The following is a 16,994-nucleotide window of genomic DNA, read 5'->3' as shown; positions in this document are numbered from 1 at the left end:
TTAACTTAAAAATTTTAAATAGCTCAGTGTTTTCAGGGATCTGAGGTGTCTGTTTATAAAGCTTGCGGACAAAAATCAATAAATACTCCAAGAGCTGAGCAGTTCTGAAATGCTTGAGTATTAACTGGCATGCTTTATTTTCTAATTAATCTGTGGAGTTAACTCTATTTAATGGGCTTCACGGGTGGCACTAGTGGTAAACAATCTGCCTGCCAATGCAGGAGACATGGGTTGAATCCCTGGGCTGGGAAGATCCCCTGGAAGAGGGCATGGTATGGCAACCCACTCCAGCATTCTCGTGGAGAATCCCATGGACAGAGGAGTCTGGTGGGCTATAGTCCATAGGATTGCAAAGAGTCAGACACAATTGAACAACTTAGCATGCACACACTATTCCATCCATAGGCTATAATCCATCTCTTATAAATGAAAGATGTTTCAGTATCTCCTGGGAGAGAAACATATTCTTTCCAACCTATTCTTTCCAGAACAAAATACATTTCTCTCAAGGATTAGATTTGAGAGATTCTATAGCATTTACAAAAGGCTTTTTCCAATATCCTCCTGCTAATTTAATTTTCTGCCTTTTTCCTTGTTGATAGCTGGGACCAATTTGGAATACCTTTTCCATATTATTGAAAATCAGTGGGCAGTAATGTCATTAATGCTTTCAGGCCACTAATGTACAAGAGGTTATTACTTCAAAGTACAAAAGATGATCGAAAATGAGTTGACCTTCCTAAAGTAAGAATTAAGTAGCCAAGGCCTGAAATTCAAAAGCTGCTTTCTGTTTTCCTGAAACTGCCCAATAAGCTTATCCTTACTAACCACAGAACCAACATTTCTTTGCTTAACTTGACATAAGGGACCATAACATTATATTTGGGCTCTACAGTAGCTTCGCTGCTCCCTGAAAGAAGAGTATGATTCATACCCATTTCAATTTCTATCTGTTTTGCATAAATGAAGCAGGCTTGTAGAAAAGACTGATTCATTATCATGTAAAACACAGCCATTAGGAGAAAATGTAGTAACCACATTCTGAGACATAATAAGATCAGACTCTCAGGCTTCTGGACTGAGCTGGGGAATGAGATGTGGAGTGTTTCTAAAAAAAGAAAGTCTTCCTTCTGAAAGAGGTATTCACAGTGGTAAATTAAAGGAATTTTACAGTTCTTAAAAAATGGAAGCACAACAGGCCATCCTTAAGTCCACCATCAAAGCACAACATTCTATCCAACTGACCCTTAGTGTTAGTACTGGTGTGGAGGTAAGTCATAGAACTTGTATCTGTTTTATCTGTTTTGTTTCTCTTTCAGAATCTTCTTTTTTTTCTCCCACATTCACCAATTTATTAAAGGATACGTCAAAGGATGGGCTTCCCCAGTGGCTCCACGGTAAAGAATCCTTCTGCAATGCTGGAGCTGCGTGTTTGATCCCTGGGTCAAGAAGATCCCCTGGAGGAAGGCATGGTAATGCACTCCAGTATTCTTGCCTGGAGAATCCTATGGGCAGCATAGCCTGGTGGGCTATTGACCATGGGGTTGCAAAGAGCTGGACACAACTGAAGAGACTTAGCACACACGCACACATGTTAAAGGATACATATGAACAGCCAGACAAAAAGGTGAGATCTGGGAGAGGCCCACACGCAGGAATTTCTGTGCTCAAGCTTAAAGCTCTCCTTACCCTCCATTATTGGTATATTTTTATTAACTGAAGTATAGCTGTTTTATAGCATTGTGTTAGTTTCACATGTACAGCAAAGTGATTCAATTATATGTGTACACACACACACATACATATACTTTCAGATTCTTTTCCATTATAGGTTATTACAAGATATTGAATATCATTCCCTGTGCTTTACAGTCCTTGCTGTTTATCTATTTTATGTAACTATCTTGTGGTTGGAAAATTTAACAGGAACCACTTGACTCAAGTGCCTATCATGGTAACAGTTGATGTGCTATCCTTGTCCCTGCCTATCAGATGCTACCACCAGGAAGGAACTGCTGGGTAATGACAGAAATGTAAAGTGTTAAGTGCCACAGACTCCACGGCAAGGGGAAGAGACAGGAAGGCCTGAATCCTGCAGTGATAAAGAAATAGCCTCAGGGACGGAAAGAGGAGATGATCCAGAGAAGAAAACAGGCGAATGGGAAGAACCTTTGAGTGCTTATACAATGCCGGGCATTGCTCTAGGCACTGAGGATACAACACGAACAAAAAAGATGTGTCTCAGCTGACCTCCCCATAGGTGAAGACTCACGGAAGACCAATTAACACTAGAGGATCAGGTAGGGAAAGTAAATGTTTTTTTTTAATTTTAAAATTTTTTTTCAAGGTTTTCATTTTTTATTTTTTTTAAATTAATTTATTTTAATTGGAGGCTAATTACTTTTAAAAGGCAAATGAGGGAGGAAGGACAGAGTGTTATGAGGGATTCCTGAGCCCTGGCTGCCTGAGGAAGCCCTTTTTGAGGAAGGAACATTTAAGTTGAGATCTGAATACAAGAAGGAACCATCCTCTCTATTCCTGCAACCTATATAAACTGTCTGATGGGAAAAGGGTGTCAAATGGCAAACTGTAGAACTGTGATCCTGTCTTGTAATTCAGGACCACTTTTCTGTGAATGTTCGAGGCACATTTTCAAATATCATAATATGTATTAGATTATATGAAGGGATTATAAAACAAAGCAATTTGAAATCAGTCAACAGGAATTCACTCCTGTCACTCACAGCAGTTCCACTAACAGTGCCTCAGGTATCTATGAAAACACCCCTTTTCCCCATGGTCATCCTGAGGATGCAATTCTGAGCTGGTATTTGCAGCCCACACCACACTCTTATACACCCAGGAGGCAAACTCATCTCCAGTGAAAGGAGATTCTTCTAGAGCAGACACTCAAAAATACACTCAACTAAAATTAAACTTCCCTTATCCTCTGCGAACATATCTGTTTAGCTTCATAACTGCCTAACAATACCTGTAATTGTATATACACATTTTATAAACTATACATACTCAAATGTGGAAAAATAAATTTAATTAAAAAAATTTTAAACTCTTTATTGAATTCTTTATTGAATTTGTTACAATATTGCTTCTGTTTTATGCTTTGGTTTTATGGTCACGAGGCATGTGGGATCTTAGCCCCCACTGTCAACCAAGGATCAAACCCATACCCTTTACACTGGAAGGCTAAGTCTTAATCACTGGACCACCAGGGAAATCCCTGGAAAAATAAATTTTAGATACTAACATTGGACAGCACGCCTTTGCACTTTGGGTCATTTGCTGGACAATGGCAGATGATCGTGGTCATGAAATGGCAAAGCCTGGCTTGCCACCACTCTTGAGTGTCTACATTTTCTGGCTATCCCATAGGAAATATTATTCGTTTTCACAGAATCCTCCATTTTTTGGTTCTTCCCCTACATGATATTACAGGAAAAGTTTTATTTATTTTATTCCCCCTCCTACTCTGTTCTGTGACTCTTCATAGTTAAAACCATCAGAAAATGGCCAGCAGAACAGCTTGCCTGAAGTCTGCAGAGAATGAGTGAAGCACATGCAGAGAAGGAGGGACCCTAGCACTACCCGGTGACACAGCAAAATTATGAGAAACTATGGTTGACCTCAGAGGCCCACCATTCAAAATTACCATGTGCTAATTACTTGGATGTAGGGCCATCTTGCGATGATGTCACTCCTTTCTTTAATGATTGGGGTTGATTTGGTGAGAGGTGTGTTAGTTGCTCAGTTGCGTCTGACTCTTTGCGACCCTATGAACTGTAGCCCACCAGGCTCCTTTGTCAATGAAATTCTCCAGACAAGAATACTGGAGTGGGTAGCCATTCCCTTCTTCAGGGGATCTTCCCAACCCAGGAATCAAACCCGGGTCTCCTGAATTGCAGGCAGATTCTTTACCATCTGAGCCATCAGAGAAGCCCTTGTGGGGAACTGGGGTCCCAGGAAACCATAGGTCTGGCCAGAGCCCCCATCTGCTCTCAGGAGCAGGTGCTGGGAATCTCAGATTCTGAACTCAAGGTATATCTTTGATGGCTCAGAAATTTCTAAGGAAATCATGACTACTGATAACAGCTCAGCATGTGAAATCTTTTCACAGAAAATCACAGTATTTTCACACTGGAAGAAACTTTATTCTTCATGAAGAAATAATCCTCACTTCACCTGTCCCTTTTTGGTCTTTCATTTCCTCTTTCCTTCTTTTTGTTTTTTCAATATCAACTAGTTATTTTAAAAGAAAAAAAAAGAGTCCTAATATACAGAAAACTACAGAAGTCAAACGAATGCCTGCCAATTTCATGCACCTTCACTCACTTTTATTTAAATGAAAAATTCAAAACAAAATAAATAAAAACAGTCCTAGAGAAGTTCTGGAACTTACCTGGGGTCACACAGAAGCCAGGAGTAAATAATGAAACCAGTGTCTAGGTCATCTGACTTCCCAACCAAGTTCTACCTTGTTGAGATCACATACCTAATAGAAAACTGATATTTACAACTCTAGATGGGGACAGTCTAGTGATTAGACAAAATTTTAACCACTAACAAGTCAATTAAGGTTGGGGAAACCATTTGAGACATATTTTAAGTTAAAAAATTTGAATAGTAATATTTATATATTAAAAACTTCTAAAAAGAAAATAGAACACACACAAAAAGTGAATACTGTCAGGATATATTCACATTCCAAAAAGTAAATATAGTGACAAAAAGCGAATACTCTTGGAATGTATTCTATGCCATGAAGCCAAATGACAGTGTTATGATCAGTAGGGCCGGCATAGCTTTTGAGAGTAAGTCAACAGATTGACATCAAAAAGGGACCAATGCTGAAGCTTGGTTCTATCCAGTCTGATGCTATACAGCTGACCCTTGAACAATGTGGGGGTGGGGTGGCAAATCTGTATAATTTATAATGGGCCCTCTGTAACCATGGTTGCTCTACCCATGGTTCTTCTTCCATGGATTCAACCAATTACGACTCATTTAGTACTTACTATATATAGTATTCACTACTAGAAAAAATCCATGTATAAGTGAACCTGCATAGTTCAAACCCACATTATTCAAGGGTTAACTGTACTTCATTTGGACAGCGGCCTAGAAAACAGAAGAATGAAACTTAACTAGAGGCTGAAATTCTCCTTTTATACTTGGAAGCACAGCAAATGCACTCTCTCAAGCTTATGAAGTAACCCTCCAGCATCATTGATTTTTGAGTCTTACAAAAGCTCTTCGTATTGTGCCTGCATCACAGATTTACACTGCTATAACTCCTGTCAGACATCATCTTGGCTTTATGAATAAATAAAACTATGCTCTAGGGAAACATTGATTTAAGAAGAAAAATCAATACTCATCTAGCATGTGATAGACCTGAGCATTAAGGCTACTTATCCCCCAAATACAATACTAAATGGAAAACCATACTTTCTGCTTCCTAAGTAAAAGCTGGGTGAAGGTGTACGAAGTTGGCAGGCAAATGATTGCCTTCCATAGCCCTCTTTCAGGAATCAGGATTCCTCTTTCCTTTTCAAGGTAGTTAGCCAATACTTCCAAAAGAAATGAGGAAGGGAAAGATTAAAAAGAGGTTGACAAACCAATACTGGCAAAATCTTGGTAATCTGTGAATTTATACAGTGAGTAAACAAGAACTCACTCTATTATTTATTCTCTCATGGATGTAAAATTTTTCATAATAAGAATTTGAAAAGTATGCATCCCTGCCTGGAAGAAAACTATTTAAGGCTAATATCAACCAAGATGTTGACAATGGTTCTTTCTAGGGTACAACCTCATAAGAAAGCTTTTTTCTTTCTTTGGAATTTCATATTTTCCAACTTTCTATAGTGAATATGTATACTGCCTTTTATAGTTCAGAAGATGCTCACATAATAAATGCAAGGCAGGATAGCAAAAAAGAGAAAAAAAACAGGATTAATTAATTGACTGCAAAGTATTTTGTTGACTACTGACCTAGAGACAGCTAAGATATACATTGTAACGCTTATTTATATCAACTCTTTTTTAACTGCTCTGGGACATTTTTTCAGAGTGCAAGGAGGTTGCTATTAAAATTGGTTTGAAAAATAAAGCAAACACTGTACACTGAAATTAACCTCATCTTTGAGAGTCAGAGTTCACATGGGAGACAAAACCTGGCTAAAGTCATCATTTCCTCAGTTCTGAAATCACCTGACAACCCAAGCCTATTTTCACAGTGGAGACAGCTGTTGAAAGTTCTGACCGGCCTGTGGTAACCTTTGATTACAAAGCCAGAGGCCAAGGCTTTTGCTTTGTTTCTCAAATTGGTTGGAATTAAAAATGAATCCCATTATGTTTCCCGAGCTCCTCAAAGACACAATCCATTGCTAACTGTGTTAACTGCAGCCTTGTTGTTTTGGGATTAGGGCTGCTGTCCCAGCGGACAGTTACTGATGCTGTTCTCATGGCTTGTCTTTCTCATGAGTGAAAAGAACAACTCTGGTGATCTGAAACACACTTCCAAGACATGGGCACACAAGAAGCCTGAAAATGGGTTAGGGTAATTTAATTGTTGAATCCCAAATTCAAACATTATACAAGTAACTACTATCCTCACCCAGATTGGCGAATGCACTGACTAAATCTCCTCTCTAGGTGGACATGACTACACAGTTGCAAGTTCCAAGGATACGCAGCCACCATGTTAGTTCTGACAGCCATGCCCCCTCTCTTACTTGGTTCATCAGTTTTGTGTGATTCTTTGTGACCCCACGAACTGTAGCCCCCCAGGCTCCTCTATCCATGGGATTTCCCAGGCAAGAATACTGGAGTGAGTTGCCTTTTCCTTCTCCAGGGGATCTTCCCGACCCAGGGATTAAACCCGGGTCTCCTGTATTACAGGCGAATTCTTTACTGTCTGAGCCACCAAGGAATCCCATAGAAAAGGCAAAAGGGCTGTAAATTGGTTTTGGCAGCTCTTCTTTAATCCATAGATACTAAAAGTCTAACAGAAAAGCAAAACATTATCGTTGAGAAAAATGTTTGTACATAGAGAATAAGCACAGCTTGAGATTCCTTTTTACAAACACTACCTTCCTTTTTTGGGATTCCCCAATGTCTCAGTGGGTAAAGAATCTGCCTGCAATGTAAGAAACACAGGAGACGCGGGTTCAATTCCTGGGTTGGAAAGATCCCCTGGAGAAGCGAATGGCAACCCACTGCAGTATTCTTGCCTGGAGAATCCCACGGACAAAGGAACCTACCGGGCTATAGTCCAAAAGGTCGCAAAGGGTCGGACACGACTGAGTGACTACACACACACCTTCCTTTTTATTACAGTGTCAGAGATACACTCATTTAAATTAGAGCATCCAGTGTGTGTTACTATGTGCACGGCATCTATTAAATGCTGTAGATACAAAAATAATAATATCTGAATCTTACCCACAAGCTTAGTGTCCATAGGAGGGTCAGACATATTAATGGATAATTAAGTATAGTCTGACCAGAGATACAGCTAAAGAATCACAGGAACCCACTTCACAGGAGGGAAATGTGGGGGTGGGAGAGGCTTCTCAGAGGAGATGGAAATTGACGTGGACTTTGAAGGCTGCATAGGGATTTATCAAGAGAAACTGAGCAAGGGCATTATCAGGAGTGAGACCAGCACGTGCAAAGCCTGAAAGGACACAATGCGTTGAAACAGCCCAAGAAACTCAGTCCTAACGAAGCACAGACAGCAAAGCAGGGGAAGGCAGGCAGTGCACTAGAGGGTGCACAGGACCGACGGTGGAGGCATACACCAAGATGTCTGGGTCTCTTCTCAAGGTTACAAGCACCCACAGAAGTCACTGAACAAGAAATCACACTATAAAGTGGGGAGCAGGGTACCCAGAGTGGGGACAATCTGTTGAAAGACAGCTATACTAGTGAGCTCCAGCAACACGTGGAGTTGATGAGAACCAGAACTGATGTAGTGACAGTGGGAGGCAGAGGATAGCTGGACCGGAAGGATATTTACAATTAACATTTGTGACAGCTGGCAATTAATATTTGACCTCACCAAGTGCCACTGTTTGGGGAACTTTCATACGTTCTCTTAAATCCGGGATCCAGTGTGGACTGAATGCAAACAGTGAAGCGATGTCAGGATGGAGATTGCTGGCTTGAGTTACAAGGTCGACAGTGATGCCTTTAATTAAAATATTGATTCCAGGAGAAGGTATCAGTTGTGAGTAGCAGGTAAGTGAGGAGGGGTGGGAAAGAAGGTTTCACTGTGCACAGATTAGTTTTGAAAACTGCTTGGGATATACAAATGTTGATAACCAAAAGCTGGGGTCAGGAATTTGGCAGACAGCAAACTGCAAATTCCAGATCAATTTTTTAAAAGAGGCAGAAAAATATCCCCACAGTAAGACTGAAGCAATCTACCACCTACAAAAAAAAAAAAAGGCACTCAATACAATGCTTTCTAGAAACTTAAGAGGACCGTGTGATTCCTCCTCAGAAACATCTGAGCCCTATTCTAAAATATATAGATTCTTGAGTTAAATCTTACTGTCCCCTAATTAGAAAATGCTCTATAATTCAGGCCCACAAATAAAATATGTAAGGCAAGCAGCTTTAGTGAAAATGGAAGTGCATTAGAGAAAACAATATATAACCCCTGATTCGAGATTCTTGTCAAACGCTAGGAGATCAGAGGAAGGCATTTTTGGAGCGTGGATAATCGAAGCTCCTAATACACTGACTCTTAAGTTGAACTTAACAAACAAAAGGCAGGCTGTTTTCCAGGATCTGCAGTTATATTTAGAAAGATCTCCGAGGGGAACCCCAATGACCCTGAAATAGCACCCTGCTCTCCTAAGAGGAAAGGGTTACTCTAGCAAAAGAAAGAGCTTCTCAACAAGTTAAAGGAAAGATTTGATTGAAAGACAGTGGCCTGTTTTACAAGATTGCTTCTGTGAAGAGATTCAGACCAGATGTACTCTTTCCTTTCTGGCCCATAAGAGGAATTGGATAATGATGTATAATGGACAGAGGTCAGTCAGGTCACAGTGCTTGAGGTTTGTAAATCTTTTAAATGGGTGGGCAGAGCACTTCAAAGTCCAGGATTCATTAGAAAAGCAGATAACCATGTAGCGAACTAATTGCTAACATCAAATAAAGAATGCCTTTGTGTTAACTTGTTCGTTTAGGCTGGCTGATTTTTTTCTGGTTTCAGTTCTGTTCATAGATGACATAAAGTCATTTAAAAATTTTTATATAACTTTATTATCAGCACTAAATGAGATGACCAATACTATTGATAATAATAACAGTAAAACACAGTCCAATATATATTTTGTTGCTGGTATTGGTGGTGGTGGTGAGCACTGTTTGGAGCTGGAAACTCATCAAGCTATCCAATTATAGTCTCCATCTCAAAGATGAACACAGAACTTGAATGAGGTTAGGCCCTTTGCCTAATTTCACATAGGCATTAAAAGGGAGAACCAAGCTCAGGCCCATCACTTACCAAAGGGAAACACCATGTTGTAGGAAGCATGGTGAGTGGTGTCTTAAGAGGCTGGGGCAGAAGCCTCCTGGTGCTAACTTCAAAACTGAATTAGCAAATACCCTTGAGATTTCTCAGCTTCAAAGCTGTGTGTCTCCAGTCCCACATCTCAGAGTACCCGAATATACCCTTGATGCCTGTACAAAGTTAAACTGTAAGCAAGCATGGATAAACAGTGTAGAACAAACCAGAAAAACGAATACCTCACAATCACTCTCTCCCAGCTGTGAAGTTGCATTCAACTGTTGAAATAAGAGAATGACCTCGGGGTTTTCTGGAAAGGAAACACAACAGGAAACAATTTCAAAACTCTGAACTGGATTAAACTGAAGTAATAAGGGCTTCCCAGATGACTCTAGGGGTAAAAAGCCTGCCTGCCAAGGCAGGAGACACAAGCGATGCGGGTTTGACCCCTGGGCTGGGAAGGACCCTGGAGAAGGGCATGGCAACCCACTCTAGTATTCTTGCCTAGAGAATCCCATGAATATGCACGCAGGCTACTTATGTGTTCACTGCTCAAATCAGGCCATCTTCTCATTGTTTTCTGTCATATTCACCCTTTGGGCTTCCCTGGTGGCTCAGATGGTAAAGAATCTGCCTGCAATGTGGGAGCCCTGGGTTCAGTCCCTGGGTTGGGAAGATCCCCTGGAGGAGGGCATGGCTAACCCACTCCAGTATTCTTGCCTGCAGAATCCACATGGACAGAGGAGCCTGGCAGGCTGTATCATCCATGGAGCTGCAAAGAGTCAGAAAGTGTCCGAGTCAGTGTCGCAAAGAGACACTAGTGTCGCAGAGACACTACTGAGCGACTAAGCACATCACGATGAAAGGTAAGATGATGGTCATTTTCATTTACTTATTAAAGTTCTGAGCAATAAAGAAAGTAACTAAAATAATTACTTAATTAACCTCTAGTAAGGTAAAAAATAATGCTGAAAAATAAAAGCTAAAACTTGCTCTGCCAATATTCACAGATCTATGTATTATCACAAATTTTATACCAGTAGGAAAGTAAAAAGGATTGCATTAATCACATGTGCTGTCAATGATTACTAATTACGCCCATGCTTTATGTCTTACTCATAACTTCATTCCATCTCTTCTCACAGACTAACGGTAACTATGGGTTAGCACTTCAAATCACAAACACGTGTACCTTCCAGGATGCAAGGTACTTAGAGATGAAAACAAAAACAAAAATGGTTTAATGTCTCAAGAAGATGACAGTGTTATCAGAATAAAGATATATTTCATCTGGAACAGACTGGAACAAAAGTCTGTGTGCTCAGTTGTACAGTCATGTCTGACTCTTTGTGACGCCACGGACGGTAGCCTGCCAGGTTCCTCTGTCCATGAGATTTCCCAGGCAAAAGTACTGGAGCGGGTTGCCATTTCCTTCTCCGGGGCACCTTCCCCAACTGCACTGAACTGTGTGATAATTGTTATAATAGATTTAGCCATACTATTTTATATCTTCATCTTGAAAAATGCCATATTTTTGTTAGCATGGTTTCCTACGGTTAAGATAAATCTGTATCACTTACAAAGATCACTTCCTCCAAGAGGATACGTGATTCAAGTTTGAGGAACGTAATCACAAATTTAATATTCTGTTTTTGTAGATTGAGGATCTAAGAAGGTATCTTAAACTATTAGGCGGAAGTAAAAAGCATTGTGTGAAAAAGAATGACCCAATAACTAGATTGAATAGTCTTAGAAAAAGTACCCATTGAGGTAAACCAATGTGATTTTTTTCCCCTTTTTGATAGTTTAAAAGAGAAAAGAAAGAGCTATTTCTTAGAAAGAAATAAAATGCAAACCAATTCGAGAAAGAGCAAAGGGAAATAGTGAGCGAGGTGGTGGTCCCTCCATGGCCTGCCAGCTCAGACTATCCAGAGGTCAGCAAGACAGGAGCTCCCCAGCCCCCATCCCATGTCCTGGGGCCCCTGACCATGTGAGCTAAGAGCCCCCTGGCTGGACCTGCAAGAGAAAGGTGTAGCAGAAGATGAGGGAGAGTGTCTGGTTAGGAGGAAAAGGGTAAAAGATCACACTGGCAAAGGGTTTGCTTTCAACATAGAAAAGCAATGGAAATTCTCTCCTCTTTGCCCTTCTGTCGGGAATTCCCCATTCTCAAATACTAAGCAAGACACCTCAGCAAAGCCGTGAGCTCTGGAAGGTTTCCGCATCAGCCACACCATTGTTTATAAAACCACGAAGCTGCATTTCAAGCTCTAAACAACTGTAACAGAAACAGGGTTTGGGAAAAGCACCTGTTCCTAAGTAGAGCAATAACTATTTTGAGTTAAATACTGATAGTTGTTGTTCAGTCGCTCATTCATGTCTGACTCTTTGCGACGCCATGGACTGCAGTACGCCAGGCTTCCCTGTCCTTCACCATCTCCAGGAGTTTACTCAAACTCATGTCCATTGAGTCGGTGATGCCATCCAACCATTTCGTCCTCTGTCATCCCCTTTTCCTCCAGCCTTCAATCTTTGCCAGCATCAGGGTCTTTTCTAATGAGTCTAACACTGATAGACCTCTATGTTATACAAAAGCAAAGAGGCTCAGTTCAGGAAACCAAGTTACCAACACATAAGATACAGAGAGACACAAGTAATAAAAAGTATGTACAGGCTGAAGTGTGTAAAAGCGTGAAAGTGTCAGTTGCTCAGTCATGTTTGATGCTCTGCGACCCTATGGACTATAGCCCACCAGGCTTCTCAGTCCATGGGATTCTCCAGGCAAGAATACTGGAGTGGGTTGCCATTCCCTTCTCCAAGGGGATCTTCCTGACCCAGGGATGGAACTCAGGTATCCTGCATTGCAGGTGGATTCTTTACCATCAGCCCTAAGGGAAGTGGGCATTTGGCTTGAGGAACTGTTGTTAAGTGCTAACAGGTTACAGCTCTTTGTCCATGTCCCACATGAAGATAGGAAGCCCCACAGCCCCGAGCAGGTGCTGGGTTAAATCCTGACTTAACTACTGACCTCCCTGAAAGCAACTGAAGAGAAAAGGAAGGACAGGAATTTCTGGAAAGAATTTAATGCTAGTCATTTTCCCTCCTGATCCCCCAAGGGCTTGGAAGGCTCAATGATTTCTATTACATTCAGCACAGTCAGGTGAAAAAGAGTCCCAAAACAGGTAGCCATGTCAATTCAAATGATCCAGAGTGAGTCGATGGCATTACCAACTCAATGAACATGAACTTGAGCAAACTCCTGGAGACAGTGAAGGACAGGGAAATCTGGTGTGCTGCAGTCCACGGGGTCACGAAGAGTCAGACACAACTGAGCAACTGAACAACAGAGTGGCTTTATGAATACATATGTTGGTATGTAGTTTTTACTAACTGGCTTTTTCTGATTCTGTTCTAGTTTAACCACATGTTCCTGGTGGCTGAGATGGTAAAGAATCTGCCTGCAATGAGGGAGACCTGGGTTGGATCCCTGGGTCGTGAAAATCCCCTGGAGGAGGGCATGGCAATCCACTCCAGTATTCTTACCTACAGAATCCCACAGGCAGAGGAGTCAGGCAGGCTACAGTCCATGGGGTCGCAAAGAGTCAGACACAATTGAAGCGACTTATCACGCATTCACGTGCTCAAAGTGTAGTCCCTGGCCTCGCATCGCCAACCATACCTGTGGCTTGAGTGAAATGCAGAATCTCAGACCTACTGAATTAGAATCTACATTTGAACAGGTGAGCCACGTGCACACTGAATTTGGGGAAGAACTGGCTTCCGTTTGTGCCAAGCTGGGTCAACCTCCGCTTGCCCAGAAGCCACAGGCACCCTATAAAAAGTGTTACTGAACGGGTTTCTGAGCTGAGGGACTTTCCTGGGGCTCTGCTTCCCCTCTTCCACCTTAAATGGCTCATTTTGGCTTCATGGGTTTCCATTCAGCTGCCTCCTGCCCTTGCTTGGTCCTGCCTTTCAGTCTTACAATATACAGTTGGCAGGCTTTGGATTCCATTTATGGAAGCATGGGGCCCTTGGAGCGCCTCGCCCGCATTCCCACCCTGTCTGCAGCAAATGGCATCATCTCACTTCCTGAGACCGAGTTCCAGATACCCCTCCCCCTCTGCTCTCAATTAGCTTTGAGGGGCAACCAGCTACTCAGTGCCCTCGATCTGGTCTGCACAGCTCCCGATGCCCACAAAGGTCTATTACCAGGCACTAATGCAAAATACATAGTGCTGCCACTGTGGCTTCATGAAGGCTTAGCTTCTGGCTCTAATAATTACTCAGGGTTTTTATGTCTTCTTTAATCTGAGCAGACTGCCTTCACTCTTTCTAGTTAATTTTACAAAACGAGGGAAACAACAGCTGTATGTGACATAACTGAATGAAAGATGAAGTTGAGCCTAATTAATGCAGGCTTTGCTTCAATAACAGCTTTATTCCTAATAAACAGAGTGTGACATTCTCATTAACCTAGATACAAACTCCCACACTAATACTCACTCATGAAATAATATGAAAATGCTGAATTTAGAATCTCTGCTCTCTTTCAAGACTCAAATGATTTCAGATGCTGTCATTTGTAATAGTTTTATTATGATTACTAAAAATTACCAGTTACAAGGCTTCCTATTAATATTTGCAGGCCCTGTGCTGTACATTCTATACACCCTCATCTCATGGGATCTCCTGGGAATTCCATGGAATCTGTTCTATTGTTATGCTGATTCTACAGATGGGGAAACGGAGGTTTGAAAAAGGTAAGTGACACAGCCAGTGAGTGGCGAAGCCAAGTTTCAAATGCAAGGGTACCTGACTCCAGAGGTACACCTCACTCAGATCATTTTGGATAACACACAACTGTCGCCTAGCGCTGTGGCCAGATACAGTTTACCTGCACCTCTGTATTCCTAAGCACATACATGCATGCATGAGTGCTAAGTCACTTCAGTTGTGTCCAACTCTTTGCGACCCAATGGATCATAGTAGCCTGCCAGGCTCCTCTGTCCATAGGATTCTACTGTAGTGGGTTACCATGCTTTCCTCCAGGGGATCCTCCCGACCCAGGATCGAACCCACATCTCTTCTGTCTCCTGCATTGGCAAGTGGGTTCTTTACCACTAGCGCCACCTGGGAAGCCCATACATAGTCATCACTAAATATTATATTACTTGAATCAAGAAAGTATAAACCAATAAGCCAACCGTCTCTCATCCCATGATGACTAATATTTGACACAGGCATCCTTGGTGAGATGTGACCATTTTCTAGCTCTGTGATAATTCTTTCAGCCGTTTCTCGGCTAGAAGAAATCAATGAAAGGGATGAATCTGAAATCACTCTGTTAAACTGTGATAAGTTATAACAAACCTGCTTAGCACCGTGGGGACCTGAATGTAATCTCCAGTGGGTGGGTGGCCCATCAGTAACAAAATTTGTTCTGCTGTCAGGAGAGAATGCTGGCAATGGCCACTCGTTGGATCCCTTTCTCCACCAAGGCAGCCAAGACCTTGGGTGAGTTTAGCACGTGTACAGAAGAAATAGAATGGAATCTAAGCCTTCCCGTGTGAGTTAATTACCACGAGACTCTGGACAGACCAGAAGCACCCATGATTCAGAGATAACAATGTCTGGTCCTGCCTCTTTTGCTTCCCAAGGACTATGTGAGAATGACTTGATGGGCTTAAGGCCCTTAGGTAGAAAGACCTGAGGTTAATGAAACTGTGTCCACATGCTCAGCGTTGAGCAACACAAAATCAGGCCAAGACACACATACACGGTAACCAGGGTTAGGCACATGGGGCTCCTACAATATTGCTTTTGATGTTAGTGAAGCTAAAAATAAATAAAACAACAATAACAAGAAACCTTACAAAGGGACCCTCCCCTTCCCCAGCCACCATCTGAAAAACAGAAACTCTTTTTCTTTAAATAAAAATTACAGTCAACATTTTTAGTTTCTCAGCTTTTGAAAAGGTACAAACACTGTAAGAAAGATAAATATCCTAAGTGAAGTGAAGTGAAGTGAAGTCGCTCAGTCGTGTCCAACTCTTTGCGACCCCGTGGACTGTAGCCTACCATGCTCCTCCGTCCATGGGATTCTCCAGGCAAAAATACTGGAGTGGGTTGCCATTGCCTTCTCCAGGGGATCTTCCCGATCCAGGGATAGAACCCGGGTCTCCCGCATTGTAGGCAGACGCTTTAACCTCTGAGCCACCAGGGAAGCCCTATAATATCCTAAGGCCCATGCTAAATACATAACCTTTTTTATTTTAATGTTTTATATTAATATATGGATGAATATTTATCACTCCATATTTATTACTGCCTCAATATTTATTACTGTCTCTACGCATATTTCTCCAGCTGTCTTAGGCTGTCAAGTCTGATAATGCAGGGGCCAAATCGAGTTAGTTCTCTTTGTAAAGCATGTGAAATTGTCATGCATAATTAGGCACATAAAGGGTTTCTGATGAAGTTGATTATGAAGAATGAGAAGAGTGACTGCCACGGCAGGCATGTTTGCTGCCACCTTCCTGTCTTTCTGAAATGCCAGATGATCACACGCTCACAGACATGCAGAGCTCGTGGAAGCCTGGGCTGAAGATCACGCAGAGCGAGCCGAACGCCATGTGGTCTGTGGCCTAGCAGCAGCACCGGAAGCCCGTCAGAACAGCAAACCTCAGCCCCACCTGAGACTTAGGAACTGAGAAGGTGCAATGTCACAGGATGCCCGGGCAATCTGCGTGCACATTCAAGTCTGAGAACCACATCTAGAGAACCATCTAGCTCAGCAGCTTCCTTCTACAGATGGGGAAAGGCTGAAAAGTCTGCAGGTGCAGATACCTAAGAAGGTCTCACACCTTCCAACCCCTCCTGCTCCTTCAGGACTCTTCCTCCTTCAATTACTCTTCTGTGTATCTACAGCTTGCTGCTGAGAACACCGGTTGTTTGTGTTTGTCACCGATTCCTTTCATCTTTCAATACTGTGAATACACTTAGAGATGCTGGAAACGGAAATCTAGAATACAGCAGAGGGCTTGCTGGTTACACACGGCCCACATCGTGATGGTGTGTGGAACTGGCCACCAGGCTTCCTGCTCAAGATCTGGATCTCACATTTGTGGTACCTTTTGGGTCCATGTTTCACCTTCGACCTTTGGTCCCTACTTCACTAACTGCTCCTAAGTCCCAGCTACACGTGGCCCTGCCTTGGAGTTCTGGAGACCAACCAAGTGAATATTATTCAAACCCTCAAGGATATGCCTTCCCAGAAAAACAAAACAAAGCAAGAATCATGTGAAAACTTGTAAAAACTCTGAGTCGCTCTTGATCTGCTGGTCTGTCACTGCATCTTTGAAACCAGTTTCCTCCACAGCTTCTCTGTCCAGCCGTACTTCATTCTTCCCGTTTCAGTTTGGGAGCCATTCATTTCTATTTTGTTGTTCAGTCTCTA

The 16,994-nt window shown here is 42.1% G+C and overlaps 1 protein-coding gene across 9 annotated transcripts in view; it reads right to left on the bottom strand.

Moving 5' to 3' along the window:
• PAG1 (phosphoprotein membrane anchor with glycosphingolipid microdomains 1) overlaps positions 1-16,994 on the bottom strand; it is a 153,606-nt gene that overhangs the window by 93,403 nt on the left and 43,209 nt on the right. For 7 of the 9 annotated variants that reach the window (XM_044928648.2, XM_044928652.2, XM_044928655.2 and 4 more), the window contains one exon: positions 9,781-9,851. The exons of the other annotated variants lie outside the window; for them this stretch is intronic. The gene's annotated coding sequence lies outside the window, so the exon portion shown is untranslated. The remainder of the gene's footprint in view (positions 1-9,780; positions 9,852-16,994) is intronic. 9 annotated transcript variants of the gene reach the window in all.

The sequence above is a fragment of the Bubalus bubalis genome, chromosome 15, assembly GCF_019923935.1.
Source record: "Bubalus bubalis isolate 160015118507 breed Murrah chromosome 15, NDDB_SH_1, whole genome shotgun sequence".
In the NCBI taxonomy this organism is placed as follows: domain Eukaryota; kingdom Metazoa; phylum Chordata; class Mammalia; order Artiodactyla; family Bovidae; genus Bubalus; species Bubalus bubalis.
Note: the sequence above shows the minus strand (reverse complement) of the source record. Positions and strands in the feature narration are given on the sequence as shown.